This window comes from Geotrypetes seraphini, chromosome 3, assembly GCF_902459505.1.
Source record: "Geotrypetes seraphini chromosome 3, aGeoSer1.1, whole genome shotgun sequence".
Taxonomy (NCBI): domain Eukaryota; kingdom Metazoa; phylum Chordata; class Amphibia; order Gymnophiona; family Dermophiidae; genus Geotrypetes; species Geotrypetes seraphini.
In genome coordinates, this window is record NC_047086.1 from 90,117,632 (window position 1) to 90,142,578 (window position 24,947).

The 24,947-nt window shown below is 40.9% G+C and overlaps 1 protein-coding gene across 1 annotated transcript in view; it reads left to right on the forward strand.

Moving 5' to 3' along the window:
• Positions 1-24,947, forward strand: part of HPCAL1 (hippocalcin like 1) — a 246,800-nt gene that overhangs the window by 31,866 nt on the left and 189,987 nt on the right. The gene's annotated exons all lie outside the window — the stretch shown is intronic.

Here is a 24,947-nt window from a genome sequence, read left to right on the forward strand (position 1 = left end):
TGAAATAATCTACTTAGACCTCTTGGCCATCGGGCTTTCCAACCTTGGGATGCTTTAAGATTTTTGGCTAATTTTGAGCACAACAACATCCAAATCCAGACCATTTGAATATGGGAGGGGCCAGCTTTGTAATGGACTGGCCACACAGACATGCCAATAGAGCAATCGGGGCACTGCTGTGAACATTGCATAAAGGGTGCCAGATGTACATCTTGCCATCTTCTAATGTATGGTGAACTCTCCAAATCTCCCCCCAAATCTTCTATACCTACCTGTCTACCACCTCAATAGCAGGGATCTCAAAGCCCCTCCTTGAGGGCCGCAATCCAGTCAGGTTTTCAGGATTTCCCCAATGAATATGCATTGAAAGCAGTGCATGCACATAGATTTCATGCATATTCATTGGGAAAATCCTGAAAACCCGACCGGATTGCGGCCTTCAAGGAGGGACTTTGAGACCCCTGCCTTATGGTATAGGAACTCTATGAGCGTCGGGAGCAGCACGGGACATTCAGTGTGGTTCGCTGCGCTACAAACTGCTAGCGCAGATTGATAGAAGAGGCCTTTAGTCTTTAGGCAGTAGCCATTTTGCATGCATTTTCCACTCAATGTCTGCTCATGGGGACTATCTGTTGTTAATTTTCCACAGAGCCAAGAAGCTTTGTCTTCAGTCTTTCCTCAGCGCATTAAACTTGGATAAATTTTGATCCTTCCAGTTTAATTTTATTGTAGGCACTAGAAGACACGATATGTTTTCGATAATGGCTCCTCAACTGTGGAACTCATTACCTCAATATATTAGAGAAGAAAAGGATCTTACTTCCTTCAAAAAATCCTTAAAAACCAAATGCTTTAGGTTTTTAACTTTTTACCCTCCCTTTTTCGTCTTTCCCCTTTTTGTTTATTCTCTCTAACAAAGAATTGTAACTTTTCCCTCCTATCCTCCTTGACTCATGTTTGTTTTATACTTGTAAGTCTGATGTTATTTTGTTGGTTTTTATAACCATGTTTTTTAGAAAGTTGTACATCGCTTAGCAAATTGAATAAGCGATTCATCAAATAATTCACCAAATAATTCGTAATTCACTTCAAGACCGTTTTTGCCTTAGGAAATGTCAACGAATTTTGGGTTACTTTTCACTCAAGCTCCCCGGGCATCAAGTCTTTTGACTTCGCATTGGCCATTTTTCCCTCCATGTCAGAGAGTGCTGAGTGGCTTCAAAGAATGTACTCGATGTAATCGAACCATTTTAGGCACTGGCCCCCATAATAGGTTGTTCAGTGTCCGTCATGACCTTCGGTACGTTCGCTGTGACCTCTGTCTGGAGCCATATTCTTTAGGTGACCTGTCAAAAGCGCATCAGACATTGGCACACCGATAATCCCACAGTGACATTTGCGTGCAGGACAGATGCATGAGGACTTTTACTGGGGGGTTCCACACCCACAGCGCAAACGACAAGGCCTCAAAGCGGCGGAAGCGGCAGCACGCATTTGTCCTGTGCACAAATGTCATCTTGGGATTGTCGGCGTGCCAATGTCCAGTGCGCTTTTGATGGTGTACCATTCTTTAGGGTGTCTAGTGGTGTCTAATGTAGGCATCGTATAATTGCAGCTGGATAGCAATGCTTAAATTCGGGATCCGTGCTTAATTTTTTTTCAGTTGACTTAATCAGCATGGTAATTGACTGTTCCGGTTTTCAGCCAATCTCCCCCTCCCCCCCCCAAAAAAAAAAATTAACGTATTTGCCGGTGTATAGGATGCACTTTTTTCTCTTCAAACTTAAAATAAGGGTGCATCTTATACACAGATAATCAAAATTATGAGCTCTGTACTCTGTCCATCCTACCTCCTCTGCCGCTGGAATTCCTGGTTGTCTAGAAGTGCTGTGGGCAGGAGTGAGCTTTCCGCGCTCCTGCCCCGCTGCTAACCTGGTCTGTCGGTGGCTGCCACGATATCGGGTTTCTTCAGCCGCTGAGTAACACCAAGCAGGAGCGCGCTTTGGTGTTTCCTAGTGGCTTCCTGTCTGGCTCCTGAGAATTTGTGGAATCCAGTCAGGAAGCTACTCAACGCTTTCCTGCTCGGTGCCACTATGCCCTATGTCTCCAAACCAACTATCAAAAGTCTCTCGCCAACTCTCTCCAGAAGATATTTCTTCACCAGGGACTCTGTATTTCTCCAGCTAAACCCAATAGAACCTGTTCTTCTGCAGGAGAGGGGTCAAGGGTTCTTCTCCAAGTATTTCCTGATACAGCATTCTAGACTGAGGCCTAAACAAATTTTTGCTGAAGTTCCACATGGTCTCTCTGGGAGTGTTTCCACCCCTGGTAGATAAGGGAGATTGGCTTTGCTCTCTAGATCTCATAGAAGCCTACACTAACATATCCATTCTGCCTGCTCACAAGAAGTACCACTGCTTCTGCATAGGTCCTTGATACTTCCAGTACAAGGCCTTGCCTTTCTGTCCAGCCTCTGCTTTTTGTGTCTGCCACAACTACCGCTAGGCATTTTGTGAAATCTGTTTCCCTACTTAGATGACTGACTATTCAAAATTTCATTATCATAAGCAGCTCAGTATTCCATTACCTCACAGTTCATCTCCTCAAGCATCTAGGGTTTGCCATCAACTACCAAAAGTGAAATCTACAACAGTCTAAAACCTTGCAGTTCATAGGAGAATTCTTGAACACCATTCAGGATTGAGCTTTTCTTTTTTTTATATTTATCAATTTTAAATATTATCATTTTATACAAATAATAATAAAAAAAGAGAAAAAAATATACCAAAATTTTACAAGCATTGAAGGATATTCCTTACAACATTACCCTTTGATCTCATCTAGTCCACATAATGGGAGAATATTCCTGAAATTAAGAATACAAATAAAATATAATCATGATCTGATCTAAGATCTAATTTTATGGTGCAAAATACTACTGAACTCCATTGGATTTAGCTTTTCTACCTGAGCAAAGGGTTGACAATCTCATTCACCTGTGTTGAGCAATCTCTACCTTCCAAGCACACTTCCACACACCATGTTATGCTTTCTCTGGCACATCTCATCAACGGTTTGTGTGACCCCATTTGCATGCCTTCGCTTCACTTTAGGATTCCATTCCACAGTAGACCTTTATCATCACAATGGTCTCAAGCCGATGGATCCCTCTCTGCTCCGTTTCAGGTCACCCTGTATTGTAGCCCATTGTCTTACGTGGAGTCTCCATTCTAGTCCTCTCCCTACCAAAATCTTCTAACCACACTTGGAGTATGGTATCGCCATGAATATAGTTTCAAGTTTCAAGTTTATTAGCATTTTTTGAATCGCCTATCGAAATATCTAGGCGATGTACACTCTAAAAGCCACAGATAGTGGTTTCACATATATTTTTGACAGGTTAGACATAATACAGACGATTTAAAACAGTTTTTAGAGAACGACCAGTACAATACATTTGGGGTTAAGAAATGATATAAGTAGGCAGGGAAAAAGGGGAAAGTTACATCATTTTTATATATTGAAATTTACATAAAGGGAAAACACAGTGGGAACAAGGGGAATTAGAAAGTGCAATATCTATATTAAGAAGTTTAAAAATTATGCGTGTTATAACATGTGTTCAAATGCATCTTGAAATAAAAAAGTTTTTAAAAATCTTTTAAATGTATGTAAATCTTATACCCTCCATATCAATCTTTTAGAGCTGTGAGTGATGGGGAATGCTCTCAAAACATTTCAAGACTGCCTCCTTCAACAGGTAGTACTCATCCATACTGTGAGCCAGGTTGCTATGTTATAAGAATTGCCATATTGTGACAGACTGAAGGTCCATCAAGCCCAATATCCTGTTTCCAAAAGTGGCCAATCCAGGTCCCAAGTAGTAAAACAAATTTTATGCTGCTTATCCTAGGAATAAGCAGTGGATTTCATTAAGCCATCTTAATAATGGCCTATGGGGCTTCTCTTTTAGGAAATTATCCAAAACTTTTTTTAAACTGCTAAGCTAATTGATTTCACCACATTCTCCGGCAATGAATTCCAGAGTTTAATTACACTTTGTGCGAAGAAATATTTTCTCCGGTTTGTTTTAAATCTACTACTTAGTAGCTTCATCGCATGTCGCCCTAGTATTTTTGTAAAGAAGCGATTTACATTTAATAATAATAACAGCTTATATACCGCAATACCATGAAGTTCTATACCCTTTCCACTCCACTCAGTATTTTATAGACCTCCATCATATCACCCCTGAGCCATCACTTCTCCAAGCTGAAGAGTCCTAGCTGTTGTAGCCTTTCCTCAGTCATCACGTCTTATCATTTTCGTCACCCTTCTCTGTACCTTTTCTAATTCTGCTATATTTTTTTTGAGAGATGGCGACCAGAATTGCACACAGTATTTGAGGTACGGCCATACCATAGAGCGACACAAGAGCATTATAACACTTTATCTTTGTTTTCCGTTCCTTTCCTGATAATTCCTAAAATTCTATTTGTTTTCTTAGCTGCTGCTGCACATTGAGCTGAGGATTTCAATGTATCCAACGGTGACAAGTAAATCCTTTTCCTGGGCATGACTCTTAACGTGAAACCCTGCATCACATAGCTATAGTTCGGGTTCCTCTTTCCCACATGCATCATTGTGCACTTGCTCATATTAGACATCGTCTGCCATTTTGATGCACAGACTCCCAGTCTCACAAGGACCTTTTGCAATTTTTCACAATCCTCTTGCGATTTGAACAACTGTGTCATCAGCAAATTTAATTATTTCATTAGTTATTCCCATCTCTAGATCATTGATAAATATGTTTAAAAAACCAATGGTCCCAGCAAAGACTCCTGGGGAATCAGCTCAACAAAGAGGATTTAATGTACAGGTCATAAATAAAAGAAAGAGGAAAAGCATCCAATCTGTTGCAAAGATTGAATCTGCAAACAGCTTTGTGAGAAACTTCATTGGAGGTCTTCCAAAGAGGAGGTTTTTATGCCACTAAGGTTTCTCCCTAAGCTATAATCTGTTAGCAGATTCAATCTTTACAACAGATTGGAGTCTGAGGGTTTTTACTCCTCTAATTTATGACCTGTTCATCAGTAATGCATTAAATCACCTTTGTTGAGCTAATGATTTGAGGGAGTATATGTGGTAGATTTTTAATTCTACTCTTCTTTCTGTTTTGTGGATTTACTGAACCCCACTATTTACCTTTCTCCATTGAGATTATTGACCATTTAAACCTACTCTGTTTTCTGTCTTTCAACCAGTTCTTAATCCATAATAGGACATTACCTCCTATCCCATGACTCTTAATTTCCTAAGAAGTTTTTGATGAGGTACTTTGTCAAATGCCTTTTAAAAATTCAAATACATGAATGATATCAACTGGCTTATCTTTAACCAGATGTTCATTCACCCTTTCAAAGAAATGCAGTAGATTGATGAGGCAAGATTTCCTTTGACTAAATCCATGTTGGCTTTCGCTCATTAATCCATAAAGAACATAAGAATTGCCATCTCCGGATCAGACCTTAGGTCCATCAAGCCCGGCGATCCGCACGCGTGGAGGCCCCGCCAGGAGTACCCTGGCATAGTTTTGGTCCCCATATCACTCTGTGCTTCTCATAGGGAGATGTGCATCCAGCTTACCCAAACCCATATCACTCTATGCCACTGTTAAGGAAATGTGCATCTAGTTTACCCTTAAATCCTAGAACGGTGGATTCCTCAATTACTTCCTCTGGGAGAGCATTCCAGGTGTCCACCACTCGCTGCATGGAACAGAACTTCCTGATATTTGTCCTAGACTTGTCCCCCCTCAGCTTTAGTCTGTGTCCTCTTGTCCGTGTCACATTGGACATTGTAAATAACTCTTTTTCCTGCTCTATTTTGTCGATTCCTTTCAGTATTTTTAAAGTCTCGATCAGATCTCCTCGCAGTCTCCTCTTCCCAAGGGAGAACAACCCCTGTCTCCTAAGCCATTCCTCGTAATCTAGGTTCTCCATACCTTTCACTAGCTTCGTTGCTCGTCTCTGCACCCTCTCCAGCAGTTTTATATCCTTCTTTAGGTATGGAGACCAATGCTGGACGCAGTATTCCAAGTGTAGTCTGACCATGGCTCTGTAGCGTGGCATTATAACTTTCTCCGATCTACTTGTGATTCCCTTCTTTATCATGCTTATTGTATTGTGTTTATTATTGGCCTTATACAAAGTGGACAAATGAGCAGACATAATAAATACCATTACAAACATCAAACAATTTAAAAATACAATAAAAACATAAAACAGGTAACAGCGATCATCTTCAACATACACAACATCCTCCCCACAATCACAACACAGACATCTGTTCTTCAGCAATATTTCATTTTACAAAAAAGATGTCAATTCAGCAATCTTTTAAATGTCACCATATTCTTCTGGACCAGGGATAGGCAATTCTGGCCCTTGAAAGCCACAGGCAGGTCTGGTTTCAGGATATCCACAATGAATATGTATGAGATGGATTTGCATGCACTGCCTCCTTGAGATGAAAATCTATCTCATGCATATTTATTGTGAATATCCTCTAAACCTGACCTGCCTGTGGCTCTCAAGGGCCAGAATTGCCTACCCCTGCTCTGGACCAATGCATGAGAACACCCCCACCCTTGATGTGTGAAGTCTCAACTCCTTTCTTGTTGGGGTCTGCAGATCCCAATGTTCAGAGGAACGCAACTTGGGAAGCACAATATGATACGCCAGGCAGTCGGGTATTTCGGGGCCAACCCATGCAGACTTTGGCAAACTACTACCAACAACAACTTATATGTATATGTTCTGTCATTTTTTTTTTCTTTATAATAATGTCTACCATTTTGCCCAGCACTGATGTCAGACTTGATTTCTCAGATCACCTCTGGAAGCCTAAATTCTGAACTTTATTTTGCCACTGTAGCTGAAAAGAGTTTTAAAGTCAAACCACGGTTTGCAAGTGTTTTGCAAAATGAACAAAACACTCAAGCAGCTTTTAACTCGCAAACCGAGCATTGACTCAATAAGCGAGTGCGTCCACCCCAGGAACCGGCTTCTCTCCCCCCCTCCCCCCCCACGGCCCACCTCCAAACCCATACCTCCAGCAGACACCGGCACCAGACGAGAGGAGCGGGAGGCTGGCGGCAGAGAGCAGTACGCACCCAGAACACAAAGTACTCCTTCACGCGGGCCTGCAGGGTCAGTTTGTGGATGTTGAAGGGCCATAGGGTGGAGCTGGGGGGTGTCCGGGGGAGTAAAGGCCATCTCCAAGCTATTGGCCTCAGCTGGCAGCAGAGCCGCGGGGCTGCTCTCTGAGTCCTTCAACTGCAGCATGCCGGTCACAATTCCAGGCTCCCCTCCCACTGTAACAACCACCAACTCACTTCCGGCCTATCTCCTATTTGCCCACGTCACGGACGTGGTTAGGTGTATTGGGCTGGCTTCTCCGCACAACTCGTTAGCCAGAAGTTGAAGAGAAACCACCCGCTCACCGTGCGAGTGCAGGGGATAAAGTGTGCGGCTGACCATTCTTTCCAGAATTGTGGGTTAAGCTTGGCACTAAACTAAACTAAAACTTAGCTTTATATACCGGGTCATCCACCAGAGGAAGCTCGATTCGGTTAACAATAATTTTTAAAATATTATGCTAAAAGAAAACAACAAGAATTACAAGAGGATTAATTTTTGAAGTATTTAGCAAATAAAAAAGTTTTAAAAGATTTACGGAAGAATGGGAAAGGGCTAAGGTTTCTCAAAATTAAAGGGAGTTCGTTCCATAATTGAGAAAATTTGAAAACCAAAGAAAGGCTGATGTTCTTGACTCCTTTAATTCCTTTTCTAGAAGGAAGAGTTTGAATTGTTGAGCACCTAGCATAGGAAAATCTATAAATGTTCCATAGCAGAGGGACAAGAGGAGTGAAAATACCATGTAAGATTTTGAAGGTAATGCATGCATATTTTAATTGAATCCTGAGATAGACCGGGAGCCAATAAAGGCTCAACATCAAAATCAGCTTCGCAGCTGTACTATGAATCGGAGGCAGGGAGGTGGGTTGGCAGCGAGGGGGCTGGTTTGTGCTTAGAGAGGCGAGAAAGAGGCAGGCTGGAGGTAGAGGAAGACTTTCTTGAGCAATAGTGCACAGAGGGAGGAGGGAAAGCTGTTTGGTTGGGGCCAACGGCTGATGCTGTGTTCTCCGGTATGGGTGGATTAGATGCGGAAATCTGAGGTACTGGGGTGGGGTGGGATACTGCAGTAGATACTGAAAGTTTGCAGGGAAGGGTGAGCTTTTATTTGCAACATAGGCCTGATTTTGGGATGTGGAACGAATCATCCGAGTTTCCTTTATTGCCTATGGGGAAATTTGCGAGCACTTTGGATTATGAGCATGCTTCTGGAACGAATTATGCTCGCAAACCAAGGTTCCACTGTATTTTATTTTACAAAGTGCCAGTTTTCAGAATTGTTATGCTATGTTTTGACATTGTTTCATATCATTAATTGAACCATGTCAACGAAAAGTGTTGAATTTTCAAGTGTGGAACTCTAAGCCACCATGAAGTTCCTATTCCTGCAGAAGAAAACTCCAAAGAATGTATGATGCAAACATTGAGTGACAAATGCCCATTATACTCCACAGTGAAGAAATAGTGTTCAAACTTTCAGCATGGAGATTTTGAGATTGAAGATGCAGCAAGGTCTGGGTGGCCTCAAACAGTGTTAACTCCTGATATTGTTGACCATGTCCATGACCTGATTTTGACAGATAATGAATTTCGGCTAAAACAATTGCTGAGACACTACAGATATCCAGGAAACATGTTGGGTGTGTAATCCATGAGCAGCTGGGTATGCAGAAGCTGTCGGCTTAGTGGGTGCCCAAATGTTTGAATGTTGACAAGAAATATCGAGTAGACGCTTCCAAGTTGATTTTGCAGCATTTTCAGCAAGCTGTGCCAAACTTTTTGGAATGACTAGTTACTGTTCATGAAACATGGTTACACTTGAGACAACTTAACAGTCCATGCAGCAGTCAGGTTCACCTGCAGAAAAATATTTCAGTATACATTGTACAGGCGCTGCTTGGCATGGTTGTCAATCAAATGCTGTTTATAGAATCCTGCCTAGCGGTACCTAGGCATCCTGGACATAGGCACCAATATATTAAGCCAGATTTTACTTGGCCTAGTTTACTGATGCCTAACTCAGATGCTTAAGTTAACCTTGCCTATTCACCCCTAACCGCGCCTACTTTTCAGGGCATCATTAGTAATTGGAGGGTGCCTTGACTTAGGCATCACTAGGTGTCTTAAGAGTTCGCTGCAGAACTCTTAATTAGTAATTTAAATTGTTTTTGATTGGTTGAAAACTGGTGCTCAATTAGAGTGCCTAGCCATGCCTAATGTAGGCATCCTATACAGAATCTGGCCCTTTTAGCTTAGTGATCATGCTTTTTAATTTTTGGAGTGCTAATGGATGTAGGTGGTGCCATGTAAATACATAAGGAGTCTAAGACAAATAATGGGGATTAGAGAAGCAGCAAGCTTGATATATTTAATGATCAAGATAAGTTTAAGTTTACTGGATACTTGATATACCATCTATCAGGTCTTGTTTCCATCTGCTGTTCTGAGAGAAAAGAGCAGCAGATATGGTAGTTGAGGAAAATGTTTGTCAAACATGCATTGTTCCATCCACATTATTGTGGCTATTTAGTACAGCTGTGTCATGCTGATATTATATAGCCTTATTTCCTTTATTCTGGTAGCTATAAATAAATGCCTTTTGGTTTGGGCTTGGCCTTAATTGGAGTTTACACTAACATAACTACCGTAGTTCATAAATGTAGTTTATGTATGCATTAAGCAGAACTTCAGGAAAAAAAACCTTCTGATTTTGAACAATACTTTAATGTTTTTAAGACCTTGCAAGAAATTTTGCTGAGGGGAGAATAACTATATGGCATGGATTGTTCATGACTAACCTTTTAGATTGCTTCGAGAGAATCAATCTTGTGTTTATTTGGAAGAACAATTCTTGAGCATAAATTAGAAAGTAATGGACTGCTTTCAAATTTAGCTCTTGTAGAGTCAAAGCATAGCAAAAATTCAGTCCATTTCAGATTATTAGAAAATGCATTCTGTTGTAAACAGCTTCTCTTTTTTTTAATTTTTTAAATTTAATTTTGTGAATGAGTGGCTCAGTTATATGTTAATGTCTGTCATAAGTCAGTTAACAGAACCATAGGCTATATTAGAGCTTTTATTTAACAAAGCATTTTAATGTGTAACCTGTCATGAAAAGGTGACACGGTGCTTATAAAAGCATTCTGGTCAATATTAGGGATGTGCATTCAGTTGAAACAAAAATTCTCATGTTATCTTGTGCTATTTTTTCAAAAATTAGGGGGAAATTTTTTTTCCTGTTTGTACACAGTTTGGAAAAGTGAACTTTTTCATGAGGGTACACACTTTTCCAATAGTGCATACATACATGGATGAATCATTGCATGTGTAAACAATACACGTATGGGCATACTGTTGGGAAAATGTGCCCCCCTCTTAATGGTATTGCTTCCATAACTGGGGAAACAACAACAAACCTCAGAGAATGAAAATTACTGTTAAATGACATGAGAAATAATATGAAATGAGAATTTTTAGGTGGCACATCCCTAGTCTATATACAGATCTCATAGTCTATTTTTTAAGCATCCATGACTGCAGCTTTAAAAAAAAAAAAAAAAAAAGGGAGATACTGTATTGGTGCCAGTATCCAAATAGTAGTTGGTACTGTGGTAGCATTCGTCATCCAGCGGCAATATTCTAGCTGCTATACTGGTAGCTGTAGGATACAGTTAAGACAGCAGTCTTTCAGGCTTAACTTTTTCTGGGTATGTCCTCTACTTCAGTCCACTGGCTTTTCTCTGCTGCATCTGCTCCCCTTTTCTCTGTGCTGTACTGTTCACTACAGCCCTTCCCTTCCAGAGAGCTAGGGCCATGGGAAGGGGACTGTATCTGAGAGAGGAGAGAGGAGGGAGTCACCCAGAGCTCAATAGTAAGTATGCATGTTTGGGGGTGGGGTTTACAGGCTGAATGTAGCTAAGGGGGAAATGGAATAAAAGGAGGGGCAAGCAAAAAAAGTTGATGAAGGGGCCATAGGAAATGCACTGTATAATACGGCTGCTCCTGGTGGCTAGGGGTAGAAGGAGGATCAGAAGGACAAGCCAGGCTATATGTAGGGGATAGTTGAGAAAGAGAGAGTCCAAATCTATAATAGTGTAGCAGGGATAGGAGGAGGAAACAAGGACTAGAAATGAAGAGGAAGGAAGAGGGAGATCTAGGGAGTAGAGACTGAGAGAACAATTATGGGAATGTGAAAAAGAAGAAAAGACCCCTGAGTAAGGGGCAAGGTAATGAAGAAGGTGAGGATGAAATGATTTGAGAGTAAGAAAGAGGACCAGATATAGGCAGTGTTGTCCTGGGATGATGTCGGGGGCGCCCTCAGATGCACAGAAAGCGCCGGAATTGATGTCTCCGGCGGCGCTGCAGGTCTCACCCCTGACTCTTTCACAGTCAGCATTGGAAGTCGGAGGACCTGAATGTCAGCGTGAAGCGGGAAAGGTGGAGATGGAACCCTTTGTGGAGTCCCCTGGAATAGCTATTCCTGCTCCCCTGATTAAACCAGCGGTGATAGACATGGAAGCATTATGGAGCGCTTTGGAGACTTTACATAAGGTATGCTCCCAGTTTGTTGTTCTACACAAAATTCTAACATCAAATTTAAAACTTTTGAAGAGAAACTCCAGCAACAGTCTCATAGAATGGGCAAACTGGAGAAATCTGTGGCAGATGGGAAGATTTCTACTAATTTACAACTTAAGGAAAAAGCTTTACTTACTAGGAAAATTGAAAACTTGGAGAACGCTAATAGGAATTTGAACTTGAGACTTTTAAATTTTCCTGTTTCCAAGTTTCAGTCTCCTAGGGATTTATTTCAGTCCTTTTTAAACATAGCTTTGAAATTTCCAGAAAATAATATGCCACCATTACAAAAGATATATTACTTAAATTTACCAAAGGAGGATAAAGATAAAGGGAATGCATTACCAGGAGAATTGGATCTCACTGGTATGCTGGAGACATCTCAAGAAGAAATAGTGACTAGAGCTACTTTATTGGTAACTTTTGTCTTTCTTCAAGACAAAGAAGCAATTCTTCGTCTATTCTATAGGACTGATAAGGTGGAATTTCACGGATTCAAAATTTCTGTATTTCCTGATGTATCAAAGTGGACACAAGCCAGACGCAAGAAGTTTTTGGCCTGTCGTCAGTCTGTTTTGAGTTTGGGGCAACCTTTCAATTACATTTCCCCTGTAAATGTTGCATTACATATCAGAGTAATAGATATATTTTTTATGAACCTGATCAGTTGCAGTTTTTCCTTGAAGGTAAAGTAACCACAAGAATTCCAGAGACTTCCATGGAATCACCCAAGCAGGCCATTAGTTAAATACTCCAACTGCACTCTGTTATTTGATTTAGTTTAGTATCATTTCCTGGAATCCAACTACCCTTGGAAGTGATTGATTCCTTCTCTCCTTAAATTGTGGACTTTAGTCATAGTCACTGTGTGATATTATTTTATAATTGGTACTTGTTTTCCTTATTTGATTGTTATATTTCCTTTCAAGTATTGATTTATTTGATAATTTGTTAAAGCATAAATAATAAATTTAAAAAAAAGATATAGGCAGTGAGAGAAATAAAAGAATTGGTGACAAAGGAGAGAGGCATGACTGGATACAGAAAACACTCCTGGCTGGCTAAGGGGAAATAGGAAAGATCAGATATTGGGTAAAAAGAGATAGAAATAGCCTGTGAGGGTGAACAATATCCTGCTGGATTTGTGAAGAATATAAGGCAAAAAAGATGAGGATAAACAGGAAGAAAAGGAAATAGATTGAAAGTAGAGAATGTTAAAATTCTTTTTTGAAGGAAAGAGTCAAAGAAGGAAGAATAACACAAGGAGTGGGGAGGGAAAGAGCAAACATCTGAATTCAGCAAATGAGAAATAGAAAAGCAAACAAGACAAAGGTTGGATACATTTTATTGCCTGAAAATATTTACTCATTGGTATAAATCAGGGCTGTCCAAGTCCGGTCCTCGAGATCTACTGGCAGGCCAGGTTTCAAGGATATCCACAATGAATATGCATGAGAGAGATTTGCCTGCACTGCCTTCTTGGTATGCAAATTTCTCTCATGCAAGAATGTTGTGGATATCTTGAAAACCTGGCCTTCCAGTAGATCTCGAGGACTGGACTTGGGCAGCCCTGGTGTAAATCATCTTTTAATCCTAAGTCTGACATACTCTCGGATGTTAGCTGATTTTAATTTTGTGTATAATCAGGGTAGATTTGATTTAAATGAAATCTATTTTAATCACTAGTCAGAAAGACTTGATTTAAATCATGGTTTTCAACAGAAAGACTCATTCTTGCTGATATACACTTCCTCCTCTGTATTCGCGGGGGTTAGGGGCAGAGCCGGCCCACAAATATGGAAAAACCACAAATTATATTTGGGCCGGTTCTGCCCTTATCTCCCGCTTCCCTGGATATTTTTAGCCCTGTAAGCCTCCCCCCCCCTTAAGCCTTACCTGGTGGTGTAGCGGGTTTTCAGGCAGGAGTGATTTCCCACGCTACTGCCCCGTGCAGATCACTCACAGGAAATGGCTGCCTTGAGCTCTTGTAGTCTCTCAAGCCATTTCCTGTGAGCGATCTGCATGGGGCAAGACCATGAGAAGATCGCTCCTGCCTGAAAACCGCTAGACCACCAGATAATGCTTAAGGGGGGGGGCTAACAAGGCTAAAAATAGCCTGAAAAATGAAAAAAAAAATTCTGGTCAAAAATCGCGAATAACTGAATCCGTCGATACGGAATTTGCAAATACGGAGGTTTCATTTTATTGAAAAATTACTTTTCAAATTTAATTTTACAGTTATATAAAAAATTACTGATTTGGTTATACTATTAGAAATACATAGACCTGGGTTGGCCACTGTTGGAAACAGGAGACTGGGCTTGATGGACATTTGGTTTGTCCCAGTAAGACAATTCTTAAGTTAATTATGAAATTATTGCAAAGTGGACTATTTCTCATTTAATAGGTTAATCATTCATATTTGGACAACCTTTCTGCTGTACTTTATTGAAAGGAGTAAAACAATAATTACCTTAATGATTTAAATCGGATTTTTTTTAAACTAAAATAGAATGATATCATATATATTTTTGCATTTGCTTAAACATCCATGTTAGTCTAATTTTTAGAAAATGTTTATCAGCCAAGTCCACACATGAAAAAACTTTAAAATACTGTCTTCTATAGCTCACTCATCTTCATCATCTTGTTTGTTCATAATCTGGAAAAGAAAAACAAGCTTTCCTGCATTATCAGTTCATGAATGATTTCTCAATTTTGGAATGAACGTGTACAAAGAAAGTGAATATTCTTTTTATGCCAGAAGAAGCAGCTACTGCTGTTATAAGTGACATGGTTACTTCCAGTGTCTCTAAATCCAAGTACTTAAGTGACCTTCACCGGTTCACTGGTGAGACGTTCTTTAAAACATCATCAGTAAACATATATTTCTTGAATAGTTCCTTCTTAGCTCTGAAGTTTATTATAGTTGGCATTACAGATGACTGATTCCTGGATACCCATGAAATAGCTAAATCCTCCTCCTCCTCCTTCTTTTGTCCTATTCATTTTTTTAATGCTTGTAATTTAGTTCTGCTTTTAAGTGCTCACTCAGTTCCTTCTGAATTTTAACAGCATCCACAATATGAGAAACAGCTATTTTTCTATATTTTGTTTTAAGTTTCAGAAATGGATTTCAGGATTCTAAGCATATCTTCAACATCTCTTAAGCTCAATGTTGAGGATTTTGGCTTTAACAGTGCCATCTATTTTCTCTCAATTTTGTTATTGATGGTAGGCCAGTTCTTGATATAATGCTCATAAAAGACAATTGCAGAGTTTTATCTAACATCTTGTGGGGATGTTAGCTTGGTTTAACCTGTCCTTTTCAGAGCTGCTGCTGCTGCTGCAAAATGATTTACGGAAATATTTACAATTTCAATGACATTAGTCTTTATTTCTGGGACACTGAAGCCTTTGGCTAGGAGGTACAGCAAATGAGCACTGCAACCATATGTTATTAGCTTGATACTCTCTTCATGCTCTTTTAAATTTCTTCTTACCTTGGATACATTTGAAGCATTGTCTGTGACTAAAATTCATACTAGACATTTGAATTTTTGTTCATAATTTATTATAGCTTTTGCTGCTATTTCCTGTAAGTGTTCTGTATGTGCATTTTCTCAAGTATTAGTTGTTTCTGAAAAAAAAGACATCCCATTATTCTGTTATACAAGCACATAAAACATTACTCCACCCATCAATATTTAGGTTAACAATGTTTACCCTCTAGACCTGTTGCACGTTGCTCTCACTGTCATACTTTATCCAGCAGTTTCCCTGCAACATCTACTCTGCTGGGTGGATCATATCCTGATCTCAATGACTGAACCATATTAATGAAGTGTGGGTTTTCAATTAGACTGAAAGAAGAGTTTATCACACAAACTGGACAATTTTTTTCATCAATTACCTTTTTTTCTAATCTGCTGGTTTTTATCATAAACTCATCTGTTCCTGGCTCCTCAGCTCCTGATTGGATAAGGCCTGACTTCGTACAGGAAGAGGCGGTCGGAGCATACCTCGAGTGATTTCCTGCACTCGTGGCGGTCTGGCTGCTCTCTCCTGCCTCTCCCACTGCCCTCTTCAGGCTCTCCCATGAAAAACTGTATTTGCAGTTTTTCGAGATTCGCGGGGGTTCCTGGAACGGAACCCCCGCAAATCTTGGGGGAGCACTGTACACGGATACACAAAGAAGAATGAAGCACCTAATGTTATAGTTTTCATCTTTTGGTTATCTAGTAACATCTGGAAATATCCAAATAATTTTTCCACAAAATAAAGCCTATGCATTCCGGAAACAAAGTCTAATCTTGTTGAAATACCAGTGATACAATTAAAGTAGCTCTTTCAGAAACATCCAAAATCTCTTGACTAGTAATATTAATATCTTCCATATCTGGACTTTCACCCATTAATTTCTTTGTAATGTAATATATGTAATTTACTGGAGGGCAATATTCTGAAGAAAATTTCAAAATCTCTGTTAAGTAACGCTTAAAGGCATCCATGGGAGAAATACCCAGAGTTTTAGGCAAAATTCAATAAGCGTAAGTTCAATTGTAGTTCTCCATCTGTTTCATCTTTCTATATAGTTGAGTTTTATGTTTCACCATTCCCTAAGTTAAATCTTGTAATATCTTAGTCCTGCTTGACTGAAGACATTTCAAAAATGTATTCTTAATTAACGTTTTCAACCTTTTTACCAAGGCAATCAACAGTACTTGTAAGTGTGGTCAACTCAGTTGAAGACTTTTATATCAATGAATCCAGCTTTTGGAGAACTATCCATATGCTCTCCAGAGTTACCGCCAGTGGCTTCTCAAGCAGCGAAGCTCGCAGCTTAAGTTCTTTGTTTTTCTGTTCCTTCCATCGAAATCGCTGCCCTTGTCCCTCAATAAGGGGTTTCCGGAACAGCAACTAAATCAACTGAAAGCCCCAGCAGGGACGCAGCATCCTTGGAACGCAATGGGGGTTGGAATCTGGAGGCAAGAGAGTAACATCCAATCTCAAGTCTTCAGACTCTCCAGCTGAAGAAACAGCAGGAGCCTCTCCAGATGTCGAGAAGGGAGTCGCAGTGGTAGCCTACTTCATTATTGTCTGCTGTTGACCCAGGGATGTCTTGACTGAAAGAGAAACAGTCTTTACTAGTCCCTTTTATTTTGTGTGTGGCATCTTGAGATCTGAGGAAAAAACAAAGCAGAGTGGGACTTTTCATGTTTCATTTGGGTCACAGTTCTTGCATTTTGCACGCATGCCTGCCTTGACCATAGGTAGAGGAACTTCATTAAAATATTTCCAAACAGAGTCTTTCTTATGGCTTGCTGAGATTATAGGTTTGCTCCTCCAAGGAGAGAATATGACAAACCTCAGGCTATACAAAGATCCCAAGACTATCTTGCTCAAAAGGTTTCACTTTCATTTTTACTGCTTGCCTCTCCCTCCTCAAACTTACCTCCTTGTGCAGATAATAAACTTAGCACTTAAGAGGTAAGGGGTTGATTCTGTGTACATTGATTCCCAGGAGAACAGTGGGCCTAAGATCTTTTTCTCAACTTTGCATATTTTCTAACATTTTTGTTGTGAAGAAGCATGTCATCTCTGCAGACACAAATTCACAGTTTTGAGAAATGTAAAACCAAACATCTGTGATATCTTCCAGATAGAAAAATTGCCTCTGACATGATGAATGGATTGATAGAATTCATTTACAATTTTTTTTACACATTATGTAGCATGAATATCCAGCCTCATGCTACATAATTAAAAATAAATCCTTAATTTATGATGAATAACTTTTGGACTATAATGTTTCTTAAATAGATTTTTCCTCAAAATCATTTTACATTAGAATCGCACTTAACCAGTATTCAATTAACCAGCATACTCAACCAACCGGCAAAAAAATGGTTTCCGTGCTCCTTAGACAACATCCAAAGTGGTGCTACTAACCCAACAATGCCCTCCCTCCCTCCAGCCCCAGAGGCATCAACAGCAGCTACAAATCTCCCTCTCTCCGTTTCCGAAGCAGCAGTCAGCTGGTCCTGACAACCCCCCTCCCCCTCCATCTCGCTCTATCTCCCTCTCCTGAAGCTGTAGAGGAAGCACCGGTAAACAAGACTGCTTCCAGCTAGCCCCGGCAGGGCTGTTCCTCTGCTGTGTCACTTCCAATATGACAGAGGAAAGGCCCTGCCAGGGCTGGCCATAAGCTGCCTTTTTACTGGCATTTCCCCTGCTTGTTGGCCACTGCTACAGCTTTGGGAGAGGGAGGTGGGTTCATCAAGATGTTCTACTGCTTTGGGAATGGAGGGAGGGGGTTGTCAAGACGGGCTGTATTGCTTTGGTAATGAAGGGGGGGAGAGAACAGATGCTGGACGAACAGGTGAGGGTGGGGGATGATAGAGTGCGGTGGGAAGGGAGACTAAGCTTTGACAAGGTTCCACATGAACGACTACTTTAGAAAATTGCAAGCCATGGAATCGAGGGTAAAATACTCATGTGGATTAAAAACTGGCTGGAGCATAGGAAACGGAGAGTGGGGTAAATGGACAATACTTGGACTGGAAGAGCGTCACCAGTGGGGTGCCGCAGGGCTTGGTGCTTGGACCCGTGCTCTTCAACACCTTTATAAATGATCTGGACATTGGTACGATGAGTGAGGTGGTTAAATTTGCAGACTATACAATCAGGCTCGAGGAATGGGCATCAACATGGCAGATGAGGTTCAACGTGGATAACTGTAAGGTGATGCATGTCGGTAACAAAAATCTCATGCATGAATACAGGATGTCCAGGGCGGTACTTGGAGAGACCTCCCAGGAAAGAGACTTGGGAGTTCTGATTGACAAGTCGATGAAGCCATCCACGCAATGCGCGGCAGCGGCGAAAAGGGCGAACAGAATGCTAGGAATGATAAAGAAGGGGATCACGAACAGATAGGAGAAGGTTATCATGCCGCTGTACCAGGCCATGGTGCACCCTCACCTGGAGTACTGCATCCAGCACTGGTCGCCGTACATGAAGAAGGACACGGTATTACTTGAAACGGTCCAGAGAAGAGTAACTAAAATGGTTAAGGGGCTGGAGGAGTTGCCTTACAGCGAGAGATTAGAGAAACTGGGCCTCTTCTCCCCTGGAAAGAAGAGACTGAGAGGGGGACATGATTGAAACATTCTAGATATTGAAGGGAATAGATTTAGTAGATAAAGACAGGTTGTTCACCCTTTCCAAGGTAGGGAGAACGAGAGGGCACTCTCTAAAGTTGAAAGGGGATAGATTCCGTACAAACGTAAGTAAGCTCTTCACCCAGAGATTGGTAGAAAACTGGAATTCTCTTTCGGAGTCTGTTATAGGGGAAAACACCTTCCAGGGATTCAAGACAAAGTTGGACAAGTTCCTGCTAAACTGGAACGAACGCAGGTGAGGCTGGACTCATTTAGAGCACTGGTCTTTGACCTAAGGGCCACCGCATGAGTGAACTTCTGGACACGATGGACCATTGGTCTGACCCAGCAGCGGCATGTTCTTATGTTTAGTAGCTCTCAAGCAACCAGAAACTACAATTATCCAGCACCCACCAATCCCCATGGGTGCCTGAGAACTGAATTTCTACTGTATTTAAAAAAAAATCCAATCTAAAAAAAAATCTAATTAAAATTATTTTTATCCACTCTGGTTTAAAGACACTTTTGGTATTTTTCAGTAGACAGGTATGCAACACATTGAATTGTTTAATGTTTTACTTTGCCTGAATGATGGTATGAAGATTAGATAAATAACTTATTTATATTCAGCCAAATCCCTGATGGGACACAGTGTTGATTACAATCTCACTCGGGGCCAGCGTCTCAAAACTTACTGTGCCCTTAATGATGGTCATTTAACCGGTTCTAGCCAGTTTAGCATGCTAGTATTTTGTCGGCTGTTTGTCAGAACGGCTCATTGTGGTCTTTTCTGAGCTTCCTAGCAAACTCCAACTCTGCCATGCAAATATATAACAATGAGGTCATTAATATTAAAATGGTAGTAAAATGGGCTCATTAATACGATCACTCCTGGTGATCCTCTATCATTAGGATTCAAGACAAAGTTAGACAAGTTCCTACTGAACAAAGACGTACGCTGGTAAGGCTAGTCTCAGTTAGGGCACTGGTCTTCGACCAAAAGGGCCGCCACGTGAGCGGACTGCTGGGCGCGATGGATCACTGGTCTGACCCAGCAGCGGCATCTCTTATGTTCTTATGTTCTTATTTGCAGGCAAAATTTTCCGGCAGGGCCTGAGCTCTCGTAATCTTACAGGAAAGTAGGTCTTGACAGCTCTGAACCCACCCCTCCCCATTAAAAAATAATAAGATGACCCCCTATTCCTCCCTCCCTCCTACCTATCCCCCCTGGGCTGTTTGATACCCCTGTTTGGCAAGAGGGATGCCCACTGGCGTTCTCCACACCCCTCCTCCCAACAGCACCCTGTACCTCTTTGAAGGATGGCAGGAGGGATGCTCACTCCCTCCTGCTGACAGTATCCACCACCCCACATATCTCAAAATTGAAGGATGGCCAGAGGGATGCCCATTCCCTTGTGCCACTGGTTTCCTCTGACAGGCCCCATCCCCGTACCTTTAAGACAAAGGCCAGCAGGAGGGATGCCTACTCTCTCCAGCTGGCACACCTGCCTTTTCAAAATGGCAGTCCTTACCCCTTCTCAGTGCATCCTGGGATGCACCTGGGAGGAACCTAATTGGCCCAGGCCCAGGCTCTGATTGGCCCAGGTGCCTAAGGCCTTCATCAGAGGACAATATAACAGAAGTCTGAAACAAAACACATAAAATAGTATAAATAAAATATAGTGCAGGTAGATCAGTACAACTTAGGTTATAGTTACAAATACATAGTTACAACTACAAGTAGGTCATTTTTGGCTCATCGCTATGTCCCAGTAGTTGTATTAGACAGTTTAGAAAATGGCTTTTACAATAACCATTTCAGTTACTTCAGGATTGGCTCCCTGTCTTGGTAAAGAATTGCTTTAAAATTTTTTGGAATCTGAGATAGTGGTCACAAGATCATAGTGTAATCGGTAGTTGGTTCCATTCAAACACAATTACAGTGCAAAAATCGTTTGACAAGAAAACAAAATGAAAAAGTATGTATTTAGCAGAGAGCTTTGCACAAAAAGCTACAAAATAAAGACCCACTACTTTGACGTCCTTCAGTTGTGAGTGCGCCAAAACTGAAAAGCAGCACATACGTGTGAAGCCTTTTTAAAGTAGGCATGTTAATCACTATGAGGAGGGCTTGGAAGAGTGGAACTAAATTAATGTAAATAAATTTGAGAGGGATTGAGTAAAAAAGATTGTAGGTCCCTCTGAGGAAAAGAATGAATGTTAATAGAATGGTAATCCATTTGAATAGGGCTGAATGAGAAGAGCTATGTTTGAATGATAAAGGAGAATAAAGCAAATAAATCTTGTGTAAAAAAAAAAAAAACATTGTGTGATAAAATCAAAATATGCAAAATACTTTGTAGCTTTATAATAACAGATTAAACCTGGGAGGACAAAAACTAAATGAGTGAACTATCTTGATATTATAAGATAATGTTTGTTGATTGTTTTTATATTTTATATTATCTATCAATCATCTGTAAGAAATATAAACCAGCGCAACAGAAAGTGGATAATTTTGTGTCAAGATGCTTATGAAATAAAAATCAATAAAATAGCTATATAGATATCATAAAATGTGAGCAAAACATAAAAACCACAATATATCATAAAGATAAATCTGGAAAGTAATATGCAGGTGATATTTAGACAGGATGATATATAGACAGGATTACATCAGCCCCTTTCGTTACACATTGAGAAGAGGCTATAGACCAGGAATCTCAAAGTTCCTCCTTGAGGGCCGCAATCCAGTTGGGTTTTCAGGATTTCCCCAATGAATATGCATTGAAAGCAGTGCATGCACATATATCTCATGCATATTCATTGGGGAAATCCTAAAAACCCGACTGGATTGCGGCCCTCAAGGAGGGACTTTGAGACCCCTGCTATAGACATTTCAAAATTATCACACCTAACCAAAGAGGAGGAGGGTTATGAGACGAGCAAAAAATAATCTTATGATTTAGGTACAGTCCAGCCTTCTGGATTAAATATAGAAATAGACTTGTGTATTTTTTATAAATAAATAAACAATACCTGTAAAAGATTTATCTTTTGATGCTAACACCTCTAACATTACAAGCACAAAAAGTGAAATTATGATTTGATGCATTCACTACTCTGATACATTGACTACTTTTTAATTTGTCATATACATTTTTATGAACATGTCTTTTAAAAAAAAAAAAAAAAATCTATTCTCTGTGTATCATTTATCTGTACATGCATTCATTTATTTATTCAGCACATTTTTGTAAACAAGTATTTCAATTATTTATGTTCCACTGGCAATCATTTATATCGTATCATTTTTCTAGCATGTATATTCATTTACATATTTTATTGTTGATGTTGATATTGTTGCGTATTCTATTTTGTGTGTCTTAATTAATCTTTTAGTTTTTCCCCACATAAAGAAATTGCAAGGATGACACCTGCTATGTTACAGTTGGAGGAGTGCTTCAAAAAATAATGTTTTTACATGGCAGGATGATCAAAATGTGAGGTTTTCAAAACTTAGAGAACAAGCACTACACTTGCTATGTTTCTTGTGTCCAAATGATGTCAATGGAAATCTAGATATTATTCTGGGTAGTTGTGAAATTTTTCTTTCAGGTTCTTATCTCTAGAACACAGGTGTCAAACTCAAAGTCCGCGGGCCAAATCCGGCCCGCCTGGTCGTTTTATGCGGCCTGTGGTCCGATGCCCCCAGTATTACCTTGTGGCCGGCTCCCTCCTCCTCACAGCCATAGCGTGCACAGAGCCATGTGCCCCACACCTCATCCAGAAGCATTCCCTCTGACATTGCAACATTAGAGAGAAGGCTTCCAGTTCAGGTGCAGAATGCATGAGGAGCCGCTGCACGCAGCTTCACGGCTGTGAGGAGGAGGGAGCCGGCCACAAGATAACACCGGGGGGCATTGGACTGCGGGCTGTAAAAATCGGCAAGGTTGGAGCCGGCCAGAAGATTAGAAACCCACTGGAGGGAGGCACAGCATGGAGGGAGGGAGACAACAAAGGTAAGGGGAATGGTTTTATTTTCAAGTTAGTGTTTGAATTGTGTCAATTTTGAGCATTTTAATCTGCTGTCTATCTTTTGCACTGCCCAAGAAGAAATATATTTATTTCTTTTTCTCTTGGGGTTGTACTGCATGCAGAATCTTGGATCTTAGGGTGGTTGTTTTTTTGTTTTTTGTTTTTTTAAATAAGTACTTTTAGTTTGTGGTCCTGTATTTGCATGGTGGTTGTCTGTGTTGTGCTAGAAATGAATGTTGAGAAGTATATAGCGTGCTTTGTATAGTTTTATTTTGTGGTTAACTATTACCATTATGGGTTAATGAGATTATATTGTGTGTGTATATATGAAAAATGAATGGAAAAAATTGTGTTATAATTAGTATTATTATGGAGGCGGGTTCTGGGGCAGAGATTGGGCAGGGTCTAGCCTGCGACTTAGCCTGTGTTTTGGATTTTAGCCCCTTAATGTGATTGAGTTTGACACCCCTGCTCTAGAATAAGCAACTATGAGGGGTATTCAATAAGTTACAGTATCTACCTTAGTAAGAAGAGAGTTTTCAAAATTTTTTGTTTTATTTTTTAGTATAATCCCCTGATAGCTTCATACACTTCATCCACGTTTCCTACAATGACTTTAACACCTTTGAAAAGAATTCTTCTGTTTGACCTTTAAACCAGGACATCAAAGCTTCCTTGATGTCTTCATCACTTGAAAACTGCTGTCCATGGAGAGATTTCTTCAAAACTCAGGACAGGAAATAATCTGATGGAGCCAGGTCAGGACTATAGGGTGTATGGTTCAGCTGCAGAAACCCACAATAAAGAGGGACTTCACCAATGGCATCTTCAGGGTCATCAACTCTTCTCCATTATCCAGCATTCTTCTGACCATGGCTACAACCTTGTCACATGGTTTCATTACCTTGAGATCCTCAGACACCGTCACCCCATGGTCCTTCTCCTGCGCTGCATTTATCAATCTCTGTTCTCCTATCTCGTGCATCTCCCTTGGGTTTCTGTACTTCACATTAAATTTGACCATTCTAATTCTTCAGAGATCTGTTCTCATGGTTTCTACTCCCTATAGGTACTCCTGGTGGGATTCTGCACAAAAGTTTTGAAAATTCTGTGCACAATATTTCAAAACTCTGCAAAGTTCTATTTGTACTGTTTTGCATAGGATTCTGTCATCCTGAGGCCTGAAATTCCTTCCTGCCTTCGCAGTTCTTCTCTCACTCCAGCTATAGTTCCGTCTCCTAAATCCCACCAGTCTCTCACTTGTACCCTGAATCCCTTCCTTGCCCTAGTCTGGCATCTTTCTCCCTCTCTCCATTGGCTAAGAATCTCTTCCTCCCTTCCTGCCCTTTCTGGTCTTCGTCACTCTCTCTTCCACTCTCTACCATCCCCCCACCCCCACCTGCAGGTCCAGCATCCATTTCCTCTCATCCCCCACCTACCACCTCTCTTGCTTGCACCATGAATCCCTTCCCTACTCACTATGGTCTGGCATCTCTCTATGCTTCTCACTATCGTCAAGCATCTCTTCCTTCTCGCCCTCCTTTCGGGCCCAGGTTTCCTTTTCACCCCCTTTCCCCTCTACTTGCCAAGCATCCATGTCCCCTTCTCCTCCTCCTCCAACAGGTCCAGCATTCATGTCCCCTCCACTCCTCCCTTCCCCTAATAATTGCAGTCCAGCATTCATGCTCCGCCGCTCTCCTCCTCCCTTTGCAGGTCTAGTATCCATGTTCCCTCCCCTTCCAGTCCAGCATCCATGTTCTCTCCCCTAGCAGCCATGTTACCTCCTCCAAATTGTGACCCAGCATTGTTCATTTGCCCCTCCCCTTTCCTCACATGGGTCCGGACTCTCTCTGATTGACACCCCCCCCCCCCAATGAGATCAAATATTTGTGAGCATCCCAGTGCAGCGGGGGCACACCAGAATAGCTTCTCTTTTAGGAATACAGAGAGGAAATTCAGGATATCTTGC